Source organism: Aptenodytes forsteri, unplaced genomic scaffold (genome assembly GCF_000699145.1).
Source record: "Aptenodytes forsteri isolate BGI_AS27 unplaced genomic scaffold, ASM69914v1 Scaffold51, whole genome shotgun sequence".
Classification (NCBI taxonomy): domain Eukaryota; kingdom Metazoa; phylum Chordata; class Aves; order Sphenisciformes; family Spheniscidae; genus Aptenodytes; species Aptenodytes forsteri.
In genome coordinates, this window is record NW_008795495.1 from 5,113,499 (window position 1) to 5,126,127 (window position 12,629).

The window sequence follows — 12,629 nt, forward strand, 5'->3', positions numbered from 1 at the left end:
TGGGGGCTTTACCCCCCATCCCGCCCAGGGGGTCGCGCCCTCGGTGGGGTATGTGTGCTCGTTTTCCCCTTTGAGGAAAATCGTCTCTCTTCAGTCTCAGGTCTCCCTAGTTTCAGCCTCCTGTTTACATAAGGAATTAAAAATAGGGGAATTGTTCCGGGAAAGCCTTTATCTGGGCAGCGCTGCCTCCCCATCATAAAATCTCTGCCCAATTGTCTCCCATTTTCAGGGATTTGGGAGGGCTTTTGTCTTTTAGACATTGATCTAAATGGTTGGTTGTGTATCTTAAGCGCCCCTGTAGCTCCAAAAGGCACGGTTGGGTGCTAGCAAATTGAATAAAGCAGAAATGAATAGTGAATGAATAAAGCAGAAAATAAAATCGACCTAGAGGAATGATTATGCTCACTTACAAACAAATAGAAGGGGAAATTACAGGCTGAAGATATAAATAATAAGTGAGCCTGGTGCTTCAAAACTTGTCTCAGTAACGTGGACGAACATCGTAGGGACACTGCTGGAATACTATGGAAATCACTGGCTGCGTAACCATGTTAAACATAATTGACGCTCAATTGTTTTAAAGTGTCAGTAATAAAATATGTATTATCTGCATTTAAATAACTGTTTCAAGCGTCTGTCGAAGCTTCAGTGTAGTTTTTTATGCGGTTAGTTTTTAAATCGAGGTGAAGCTTACGTCAGCTGAGAATGAAATACTGTATAATGCAGCTGAGATGCAAGTAAACATCCTTACTTTTGGTAGCAGAGAAAGGATTTAAGAATTAATGCAAATATCATAAATATTTCTTGAATGATGGTTGTGCGTACTTTGTGGTACAAATAATACCATGCTGCAGTTCCGGAAGATTGCTTTTGAGAGTCATCAGCAAATTGTATGGACATTTTTGTCAGTGTTGTTTCATTGTGTGTACAGTTAGCCTGCGCAGGGCTGTTTTGGGGTTGTCGATCCGGACTTGAATCAAATTTTACATCGGTTCTAACCCCTAATTTTCCTTCACATTAAGGAATATCGAATTTGTTTGATCCCGTCCTGTTAAACAAAACGTTTTCCCAGTTTACATTTCAGGGTGGTAGAAAGTCATCGTCATTTTAGGTGCCTTAGTAAAATTTCCTATTTGATTTGCCCCCTGGAAGTGATCCTGAATACTTTTTTTGGGGGGCCAGAACTTACCTTGATGTCACACATGTATGTGTCCACAGAAAGAATTTGGTAACAGTGATTAGTTAACTAATTTATTCCGCTAAGAGTGAGTTGGTTTAGCTGTTGAATGTTTTTAGTTCAAGGCTAAATGTTGTCCATGAAAGGTCAGCTGTGTGATGGCAGCTGCTTGGGGCTTTTTTGTAACGTCAGGCTTTAAAGAAAACTGCTATCTGGAAAGCCAAAGACATGTGCATATCCTAGTTGTTGATTAGTAATTTTAGGCCTTAAATACCTTTCCTTTTTTTTAACTGCAGTTACAAAAAAACGTAGAATTGGCATCATTGCAGACAAGTCAAACCTCTTTTTGCTGTTCAGCTTTTTACACAAACGTCTGATCACTAGGAATTCATCAGTCAGATGTTTAGCTTTTGAAGCACCTCTGCAGGTTAACAGGAAAGCTGAAAGCTTTTTTTTTTTTCATTTTTCTCAGTATCATTTTTTAAATGTCTAGCCAGGCACCACAGAAAGTCAGGGGAAATGGGTCCTCTCCTCAGAGAAATTCAGTAGTTGATCTCTGCTGGGATTGCCAAGAGAGGCAGCAATCGCAGTGAGGATGTTTATTCCTTGTGAGCTGGATAGAGAGTGCCGATTAACTTCACAGAAAAAAAAACAAACATTGAGCAGACACTGGAGAACAGTTGCTCTTGGGGGACTTGGGTAGCTGTTGAGCCAAAACCCTGAAGGTGAAAGTCTGCTACCTGTTAGTGGTCCCCTGAGGAGCTCAATCCTTTTTTTTTTTTGTTCTTGCCTTTTGCACCCGCTGTGTGCAGGCCAGATTCCTTTGCAGTCCGTGGAGTGTTTTGCTGGTGCCTGAGAATCTGCCTCTGACTGTCTGCAGCCCCATTGATCAGAAGTGGTCAGGCCAAGGAGCTGCGAGCCGTCTCCAGCGGCCAAGAATAGTTGCCTTCCCGGGAGATCTGCGCTCTCCCAGGTGACCCGGCATCTGCCTGTCCCCGCTAATCTGCAAGGGCAACAGCAGCAACACAGATCCCAGCTTCAAGAATTTCTCCATGAAATCTGCTTTGATACCTGGCTTCCTAATGCGCTTGACCATCTCATTAGTTGTCTACTCTTGTCTGAGAATAACGCATACGCGGTAGCTTTTCTTGCATTTTTTTTTTTCAGCCGGAATTGAATATCGAAATTGGATTTTCATTGTTTCTCAGCAAATGTTTTCTAATCTTTAAAACTCTGACTTGTACAACATTTGGTTCATCTGGGAGAAGATACTGTGTGTGAAAATTAAATTATAATCAGCATTCTGACAAGTTGATTAAATTGTTATAGGTAAAAGGGTGAAATAGATAACAGTGAAATTGTGATTTATATGTAAAATCAAATACTGAAATTATCTAATCTCCAGTACAGATAAATATAAAAGGGAAAACTGGTGGCATCTTTGGTGTGTGTACAGCTCCTAATGCCTTTGAACTTTGGGCAGTGCTGGAATTCAGACTGTGGTAATGATGAGGTGTAAGATTTTTGGGAAGTCTCCTTGAACTTTGATTTGACATGCCAGACCTGTAGAGTTCATATTTTGCCACCTACTTTTCTGAGGAGGGAAGAAGAAAACTAATGTAAACGCTTTTACTTCATAATATCTTTTGTTATTAGAATATCATGTTGCAGGGCATTGCACTGTTATACATTATTAGTAGGCAGGAAATTGAGAATACAGAAGTAGACTTTTAAGTATTGCATATCTTGCTGATATTTGTGTGTATTTTGGTTAAGGTTGTACGTCTTGCCTAGCAAGACTCTCACTCCTCAAGAGAAATCACTGAGTCCTCTGCAGTGGTGCAGGCGTGTTCTGGATCATCCAAGTCCTGAGATAGAGGCTGCAAAACGTTCCCTATGCTTTAGGTTGGAACAAGGTAATCTTATTCTTTGAATTTCTTTACTAGTAAATTGGCACTTTTGGTCTGGCATTTCACTCATGTTTTGTGTTTTTCACCGTTTAGCAAGCTTTACGAATGGCAGACATGCAGTTTTTTCCTATGTATGCAAGTCTTCCTCCACTACATAAATGCTAACAATTGTTTGAATTTTTTTTTTCTGATCTTGCATTTTTTAAAGCGTTCTCCTCCTTCGTTACCCTTTTCTTCCCCTGCATAACTCATGATTTTTAAACTTGGCACTTTTCATCCGTTGCTTAAAATAGCGGACCTCTTGGCAAGAAAACTTTGATGCTATCTTTACTATCGGTATCTCTATTAAGATTTGAAAAACAGTGCTTTTGGTTTTTTGTAAAGCCAAAATTATCATGGTGCTGTACATTTTCAAAGGCCTATTTGTCCACATCTAATGTAGTATCGGGACTTTAAGTATTGGACAGACCAAGAAGAGCTGTAACTTGACTGCTAGCACTGCTTTGTTGGGCTCTCGGTAGCCTCAAGTACTGGGATCAATCTGATGGCTGTCTGGTGCCAGTGAACTTGTAGAGTTCTATCTGGGTATGCTGAATTTTATTCTACATAAATATCAGCCACCATTATTCTTACTTTTTTACCATTTAGGGTCCCATTAAGATTGTAGTAAGTGTCATTGAAGAGAGTGATTAAGGTAGGAAATACTGTCTTAAGATTTATAACTCACTAGGAAAGAAGATGCAGATGAACAATATAGGAAGATGACAGGAGAAAGAAATAAAGCTAACGACAATATGAGCATGTGGTTGTATAAGCTAGCTACAGCTGTCATTAAGAGAGATTGAGCATGTACCTTTATGCTTTGGATGATATGGGTAGTTGTGGATTAGTCTTATCCAAAATCAGGCATTTAACTGAATCAGTGTCTGAAGGCATCTGTCGCTTTGCATTGACTATAAAAGATCCTGGAATGGTTATTGTCCTAGCAATATGCAGTTGAGCTCATTTGCCTAAAGTTAGGTGGACCAAACTGTGGTTCCTATGTTGGTAATCATCCCACCTAGCTTTAGGGTGGAATTTGGCTCACGATTTGGACACCTGACTTTAGGTGTCTGTAGTGTGAGCTGGGTGTCAGTGCTTGGCAGTCAATGGGAGTTTCGTCCATAGAGTCAGAGGAATCAGGGGAGCTGCTCAGGTGACGAGGTGTAGGTGTTGGCCTTAGGATGAAGTCAATAGCTCTCTCGAGTCCACTGACAGTAATGGGTGCTTGGCACTCAACTTCCATCTGGTCACCTGAAGGTACATCTGTGTGGTGGAGGGTGTCCCAGTCTGGCACTGAATCCCAGTGTAGAGGCTCCATTGAGTTTGCCCCACGCAGTGCCATTCAAGATGTCCTCGGTTACCCTGGCTGACCTCCAGCTTCCACTCAGGATGGATACAGACCTTCCATAGGTCCTGTGCCCTATCTGCCATTCCTGTGATGATATCTTGGTCTCCCCAAGGGCCTCTCAGATGGGCCAGCACACCTAGGTATGGGCAACTGAATCCAGTCCATAATGTGAATGTAGAAACAAGCCAGAGGAATGCATGACCTGTTTTTCCCTTACAATGTATTATTTAAATTTGATAGGCAATAAAGACGTTAGAAAGGCAAATTTATTGTTTCAAATTTAAATGACTCTATGGTTATCAGGTCAATCTCTCTCTCTGCGGAGGTCACAGTGAGTGACGTATGTCGCATAGAGTTATGTTGACAATGAGTTGCTTTGATCCATATGTTCTACTTGTGGTGATGGGTTCATGAATTTGCTGGGCTCTGTAGAAAGTTTCTGAGAAGTTATATACCACGTATAAAAGCCATTATGGGAGCCGTATGTTGAAGGATGGAATGGACTTGTGTTTCTACTGCAGCAATTCTATGCTAAAATTGTTTTAATTAATAATTCAGTTAGACTTGATTAACTCTTGTATTTCTAAAGATTTTCTTTTATCACCTATACCTTTACAAATAATACGTAATAGCAAATGTCATATTTCTCACCCTAACTTTGTAGAAGTTGGTTTCACAATATTTATTCTTCTCCAGTTTTGAAACCAGGTGTGCGGTTGTTGTAAGAATCTAATAATTCTGTTTTAAAGTACAACAAACTTTCTGTAATCTGACTTCCCTGGGTTTTCTTTTTGCAGTCCACTCTATCATTAAGTATATGTGTATAAATATGTATACATAATTTTATCCTATTTTTAAAAGTGACTCAGTAAGAATGGCATTCTTCTTTTCTGGTACTAAAGTTTCAAACTTTGTACTTTTAAGTTGAACAGCGTTTTCCCCCTTTAGCCATGTGCCTTGAAAGGGCATTTAAAGGGATTTTGAAATCTAGTCGTGCCTTTTCTGTTTGGCAGTGAGTCAATGGTAACACTGATGTAGTTGAGAATTATTAAATGTGTAGTCAAAAAACATTTATAATGTACCAATCTGTGACTTCTGAAATGGCTTATAGGTAGAAATTGCTTAGTAATTTTGTCCATGGTGCATTAACCAAAAATTAACCCAGTTTAGATTGTCATAGCTCTTTAGGCACTATAGTACGCATAGAAATAAAAAGCAGTAAAAATTGATTTTTGTCTGCAAAGTCAGCGTATCTGAACGAATGCACACAGAGAGAAGAGCTGTGAGCCAAAAGCAGTAAAATTTTGTCAGGCTATTTTTCTGACTTTTTACTAATTCCTGCTCTCTTCTATGATTTTTAAATCTGTGCTCGTTTATTCCTGCTCATGTAATTTTTCGTATTACATTATATCCTTGTTTTCATAAAAGTACCATTTGTTGTCTGAAATATCCCAGCATTAGGATAGCTCATACCAAGGCTAAAGGTCTGGTGAGAGACTTCTGCCAAAGCAATCCTAGGTAATGAAGTAATACAATGACTACTTGGTCTTTCAGGCTGGAGAATCACTCGAATTATGCTAGTTTCATCAACAACCTTTCACCTTGTACTCACCAGCCTGTTTCTTTTCTAGTGAAAATGACTGTTTTAAGTATTTCATGGTGGAAGTAAGATTTCATTTTGGCATAAATCTTTAAGGGTATAAGCACAGTGGTGGTCTCCAGCAGGTGGTTCTTCTGTGAACCGCTGTGAGAACTTGGGCAAGCTTCTCAACGTTCCTCTGGTCTACCACTATGTAGGTAAAGCTTTTATTGAGTTTATAATGAACTAGGTTTATTACAAGCCCTATTTCTGTGGACTAGGCATGCTAGCTTTAAGGAGGATGAAAGTTAAGTATAACCTCCTGTGGTAAGATCTTTGCTTGGAATTGTTCCTATATTGCATGAGCAATTCTAGTGTCGAGGTAAGATTTGTTTGGTTGTTTTTTTTGTTTCCTCTATGGCCTGACCTGGATCACTTCTTTCTTTTTGCTCTTCTTCAATCATCTTTTGTTTGAAACCTTTCTGGTTCGTTTTGTTTACAGCGGTTCTCTATCTACTGTAGGGTCAGTTCCCTCTCCCTTCGGTTTTTAATCTTGCTGTCTATTTTATTTCTTCAGATGCATTCAAATCAACAGGGCCACATCACAGTCTTAACAGTGTGGTGGAGCTTCTTCTGTATTTTCTTGGTAGTGCTTGGAGATGTTGGTATATGTCTTTTCCAACCTAAGCGAGTCTATGATTCTATGTCAGTATCAAGCCCAGTGAGCAGAGAGACGCGATGTGTAGACTTCCTAGCTGGTGCAGATGGGTATAACTCCTCTGAAATCGATGAGATGGTGTTGGTTGACACCCTGGCTGAAGATATCCTGTATAGCTTCACTTCTGTAAAATGCTCTGGAGGAGGTGGGTGGATAAACTGAGGAGTTAAGAGGCTTAGCAAGGAGTCGGTCTGTAGGAGCTCAGCTTTTATGCAGGGCTTCAAAGCGTATCTCATCCAGTTCAGCCTTCCAGACAGAAAACTCCTCTTTCTTGGAGAACATGAAGTATTGGCTAGATTCAGAGTTTGGCTTAGATGAGTTCTTATTCAGAAATGCTGCTTCAGATGTTTAAAAAGAGGAGGCAACAGAAGTTTGCAGGTTTTGCAATTGGCTGCAGTAATTTATAGTCTTAAGATTAAACTCTGCTTCGTTTGTTAAAATGAATAATGTGCTTCAGGATGAATGCTGTTATGTCATCTGTGGATGATAAGGTATGTTGTGAAACAGATCCATTGTAGTTTCTCTCCAATTGCTTATGATTTCACAAAACCCAAGAATCTCATCAGTGAAATTTTAGCTTTTATTGTGCTGGATCTCAGTATCACATGTCAGTTCAGTTGGATATCCAGACACATAACATATCCAGAAGAAAAACTGGGGGGGAAGATTTAATTTCACAGTACTATATTCTTTTTACCTGTAAAAATAATCTTACAGCTGGTAAGGCCCCAGGCAGAAGGTTTTTACGTGGATGTGAAACTTGCTGCTTACACAGAAAGAGGTCAGGTTCTGTCCCATTCTCCTAATTCACTTCCCCCTCCCGAGGGTTCATAGTGAAGTCATTTAGTTTGGAGTCTTTATGATATAAAATACATTTCATCAACTAAGAATTGCTGTCATAGGGAACTTTTAAACTGTAGTCTGTTAACAGCAGAAGCAAACAGAAAATACTGTCAATGGACAAAAGCTTTTATTTTGTATGCTTCAGCTGGATCCAGTGCTGCACCCAGTGCAGGGTGGGATTTTTTATTATTCTAAAATAGGTTTAAGTTTATTTGCTGTCCATTGATGCATCTGAGATGTATGTTCTAGCGCTCAGGACTGGATTAATAAAATTTAATACAGCTTTCTCATCCTTATTTTTCATATGTAATGGAGATTAAAGTTTTATGTAAAACACTTTTGGGGTAGCAAATGATAACGTGCCGAAGCTTGCACATTGTTGTTAAATAACAACATTTCTAAAGCTCTAGAAGGAATGAAAGAAGTGGCATGACTGATTCGGTTCCTTTCCGTATATGTTTCTGATACTAAAAGGCGATGAGCAACAGTAATTCCTATCAGCATCTGAGCATCTTTCAGGGAATGTGACATCTCGGAGGACAGGATGCATAGCAGTCTTTTGCAGTAGTACAAGCTTAGTGCTCAGAGCGCACGTATACATGCACAGGAGTTATTTCCTATTAGATTTCATTTATTTGACGTAACCTGTTGTAACAGCTGCATAATTCCAGGTAGTTCTTAGACGTTTTGCAAATGCTGATATCACTGGATTTTCTGACACAGCTGCTGAGGATGATTTGTATATTTCAATTGGGAAAAACTCTGTTTTGATACTCTGTTTAGAAGTGTGTGCTTGCATTTCAGATAGAATATTTCTCTCTAGCACTGGAACATTTCTATTCTGCCAGTGCACCTCAAGATAGAAGTGTTTGGTTGAAAACCCTTATGGCAACAAATGCGTAGAAGATCAAGACGCTTCACTTCTTATTCATTTCACAGATATCCCTTGCCTTTTTCATATGCCTCTTAGATATGACTTCTACTTTTTATTAAATTATAATATGCATACTGTTTAAGAGTTTCATATTTGGGGATTGATTGTTGTACAGCTCATAATTAAATATTTTCTTAGAATTGATTTCTGGTTGTCATGATACTTACAGGAAGATGCTGAATTCTGAGGTCTGTGTAAAGGTTGGTAGAGAGGTGGTATTGGATCTTACCTCAGTTGAGAAGATATCCATCCCATTTTAGAATATGCGCTCTATTAATCCACACCAGCTACTGAGCTGGGATTATGAGCTCATCATGAGTGGTTAAACAGCTAGAAACACTGTAAAATTTAGTGTGAGGATTTCAGTAAGCTTATTTAAAATAAGAATAATATGCTTGCAATATAGGCTCAAAGTCTGTAATGCAGCGTATGTCTAAAACCAATAGTAGTAGCATCAACCCTGACAGTTACACTAAAAATACGGGCGCAATTAGTGTTATCCAGCAGAATACTAATCACTGGTTTTGTTTCCAAAGTGCACAACTACTTTCCTGGATAGAAATGTCCTGGTTTTGGCTGGGATAGAGTTAATTTTCTTCCTCGTAGCTGGTACAGTGCTGTGTTTTGGATTTAGGATGAGAATAATGTTGATAACACACCGATGGTTTAGTTGTTGCTAGGTAGTGCTTACGCTAGTCAAGGACTTTTCAGCTTCCCGTGCTCTGCCAGCGAGAAGCTGGGAGGGGGCACAGCCAGGACAGCTGACCCAAACTGGCCAAAGGGATATTCCATGCCATATGACGTCATGCTCAGTACATAAACTGGGGGGAGTTGGCCAGGGGGGCAGTGACCGCTGCTTGGGAACTGGCTGGGCATTCGTCGGCAGGTGGTGAGCAATTGCATTGTGCATCACTTATTTTGTATATTCTTTTATCAGTATTATTATTATTCTTTTCCCTTCCTTTTCTGTCCTATTAAACTGTCTTTATCTCAAAACATGAATTTTACTTTTTTTTTCCCTCCCCGATTCTCTCCCCCATCCCACTGGGGCTGGGGGAGTGAGCAAACGGCTGTGTGGTGTTTAGCTGCCTGCTGGGATAAACCACAACAGGAATTAAAAAGAAACCTAGGTTTTATTAATGGACCTGGGGGCACTTGACAGCTTATCTGCTGAAGATATTTTTCTATGGAAAAGAGGATCTTTTCAAAACGGGGCTGACCTGGAAGCTGTCATTTCATTTTTGCTCCTGCTAGTCTGTGTCTTGCTCATTGTTTCCTAGTCCCCAAGTTATTGTTATAGCTTTTGTCTTACATGCTGACTTTCTTTCACTACCTATTTTTGATGTCTGCAGAAGAGAGCTGGGAATAACATTTCAGAATGTAGACAAGCCTTCTCCATGTGGTATGTAGAGGTAGCACTGCTTCTTTACTAAAATGTTGTTTACTTCTGTATTTTCACTTTCAGGGAGCGCTTTGGTTCTTGTCTTCATAGCATTGCATCTTTTGGGAAGCTTTTCTTCAGACAGTTTTATGCCATGACCCCTAAGTATCTTTTTGTTGGTTACTTCTGGGATGTAGTCCACAGTCCTGCAATATGCTATACAGTCTTTCTCCTTGGAAGCTGACCTCGCGTTTTAATACATTAGAAAGAAGTTGATTATCTGCAGTTGCTTTACCAAGTGTTCCACATCCAGCGTATCTGTGTTCATATTGTGTGGAGATAAAACATTTACACCAGTAATTTGCTTTTACCTAGGGATCGTGCAAAAGTTCTTGTAATACAATAAAACTTCTTTGACTCTACCTGATAATGAAATGTAGTCAGTAAGCTCTCATCTGAATACTTGTGAGGCCTGGGCATTCACAGATTTCCTTGATCTTTTTTATGTTGCAAGACAGAGGATAAGTTAGTATGAATGAAAGAGACATAGGAGTTTATAAAAATCAAATTCCCAAGTCTTTTATATAATTTTCTCTTATGAACCTCCCCTAAAATGTGATTTTCTTAATTTTACTTCTAGATGGGATATATTTGTAAAATTTGTAATTACAGAAAATGTTTTCTTGTGGAATATTCACTTTTTGGGGGGTTACGAAGCCATTCTTAAAGTCTTTGAATGTGGCTTGATCAAACACTGTAATTCAATACTTAATTAAATGAGAAGACTGAGGGAGAAAAGTAGTATAAGTCTGCCTGCAAGAGTAAAAATCACTTTTCTCAGCAAAAAGAAAAGCTGAAACCTAGGTAATTCTTGTTTTGAAAAGCATTTACAGCAGTTTAAAGATAACATTTTTACTAATTTTAAAGAATCATAAGAAAATAAGTCACAAAATAGACTTCAACATGTTCTTGAATATTTTATTTTATGATTGAAGTATTTGGCTATGAGATGTTATGGAAAACTGATATGGGGTAACAATTGATTTTAAAGTGACATTGAGCTGATAGCTTAGGCATTATTTATTTATTTTGTTGTTTCATTTATTTTATTGTTCTACCACAATTAAAAAGTCATGTAAACCGAGACACGAGGTGAATTTGGACCACCATTACCACTTCTACAATGTGAAGTACCTGAAAACTGGTTCTACCCATCTAGCTGAGCTGAGATTGTACCCACCTTGTAACACCAGAGAAATCTGTATGGTAACACCATTTTGGGATAGCTTTTTCTTGAAAGTAGAAGCATGGAAGTACAGCTGATGCCTGAACATACTCAACCCTCTGTGCTCCGCTGCTGCAGAGGGGCATTGCAAATTCTGACTTGGAACAAGTAAGTTTTCCCACATTTGGAAAGAAAGCCAGCTTCTTTTGTATTAATTTGTCTTCATTATGTAGTACCGATATTGATCTTGCTACCTGTGCTATATTAATTCAGGATGAGAAGACTTGTACCTGGAAGTGCACATTTCTAAAATGGTCACACATAGAGGTAGAGGTGGCTAACTCTGAAGATGTCCTCATGTAGTCAGATAAATTCCAGTATGAGAGTTGATGAGCTGTATCCTCTGCTGCACAGGAGAGAAGATCAGTTAATTTCTCTTCTCACTTAGCTTTGTCTGCAGCTTCTGGAGGACAGATTGTTTCTGATTAAGTAGGTTAAGCATTAGTAACTTGCTCGTGTAATTGTTGGTACTAAAAGTTATGATTAATTTAATCTAACTTCAGTAATTAAAGTTAGATAGCTGGAAAAAGCTAGTTGTCCATTGACTCTGAAGAAGCCAACGGGCAATTCATCCAACTTGTCTCACTCCATTCTTAGGCAATTGTCTGAACTGAGTCTGGAGATACTCATTTCTCTCCACTAATTAGAAAAAAAATTGGGTAGTACTTAACATTGGAAGGAATTAGATGACAATATTCCTTTATACTTTTAACAAGCCTTGAATATCCTCTGCATTTTGCAAGAATAGTCCTGATGCCTTTCATTCAGAGATGGTTTCTCATTGTCTCCTATTTCTTTGCTCATGGCACTTCAGACCTTGCTCATAATCATTTGTTTAGATGCCTAAGTTCATTCTCCAGAATGGGGACAAGCAGAACACTTGAGGGTTTTTTGTGTGTTTTCACATACTTGTAGCTGATCTGAATCTTTCTGTGATAGTTAAGCACAACATTTTTGTGCCAGAGTCCATACACTGGTGAAGTAGTTGGTGTAAATGCTATAGTATGTGTCTGCTAGTCTTAACTGAGATACATGGGGTATCACTTTGTGTTGCATCTGAATCACAGGGGAAAATCTGGGTGATTGAAACCCCCTGGAAAGATATTTTTTTTTTGCGTCTCAGTTACCAGAGCCAGACATAGAGCTGTTTCTGTTGAATCTGACTGTAAGTACCTTGTCCTTGGGTCTCAGGCATTTATTATGTGAATTCATAGAACATATTATGGCCCAGATTTATTCCACCTAATTTTAAGCATGTGTCTAGTATACCTAATTTAATAGCACAGTCACTTTGGCCATGATTCATTTATCTTAAAGGTGCTAAGTGTAATTTGACATGCTCTTGGGTCCTTGAGATATCCAGATGGGTCAGATGGGTATGATACAGGAGCTGCACAACAACCTCACTCATC

The 12,629-nt window shown here is 39.0% G+C and overlaps 1 protein-coding gene across 2 annotated transcripts in view; it reads left to right on the top strand.

Annotated features, from left to right (window-relative positions):
• Window positions 1-2,951: 2,951 nt before the first annotated feature.
• SLAIN1 (SLAIN motif family member 1) overlaps window positions 2,952-12,629 on the top strand; it is a 51,493-nt gene continuing 41,815 nt past the window's right edge. Inside the window, exon 1 of one of the 2 annotated variants that reach the window (XM_009281731.1) lies at window positions 2,952-3,093. The gene's annotated coding sequence lies outside the window, so the exon portion shown is untranslated. The remainder of the gene's footprint in view (window positions 3,094-12,629) is intronic. The other variant, XM_009281732.1, reaches the window with a different exon arrangement.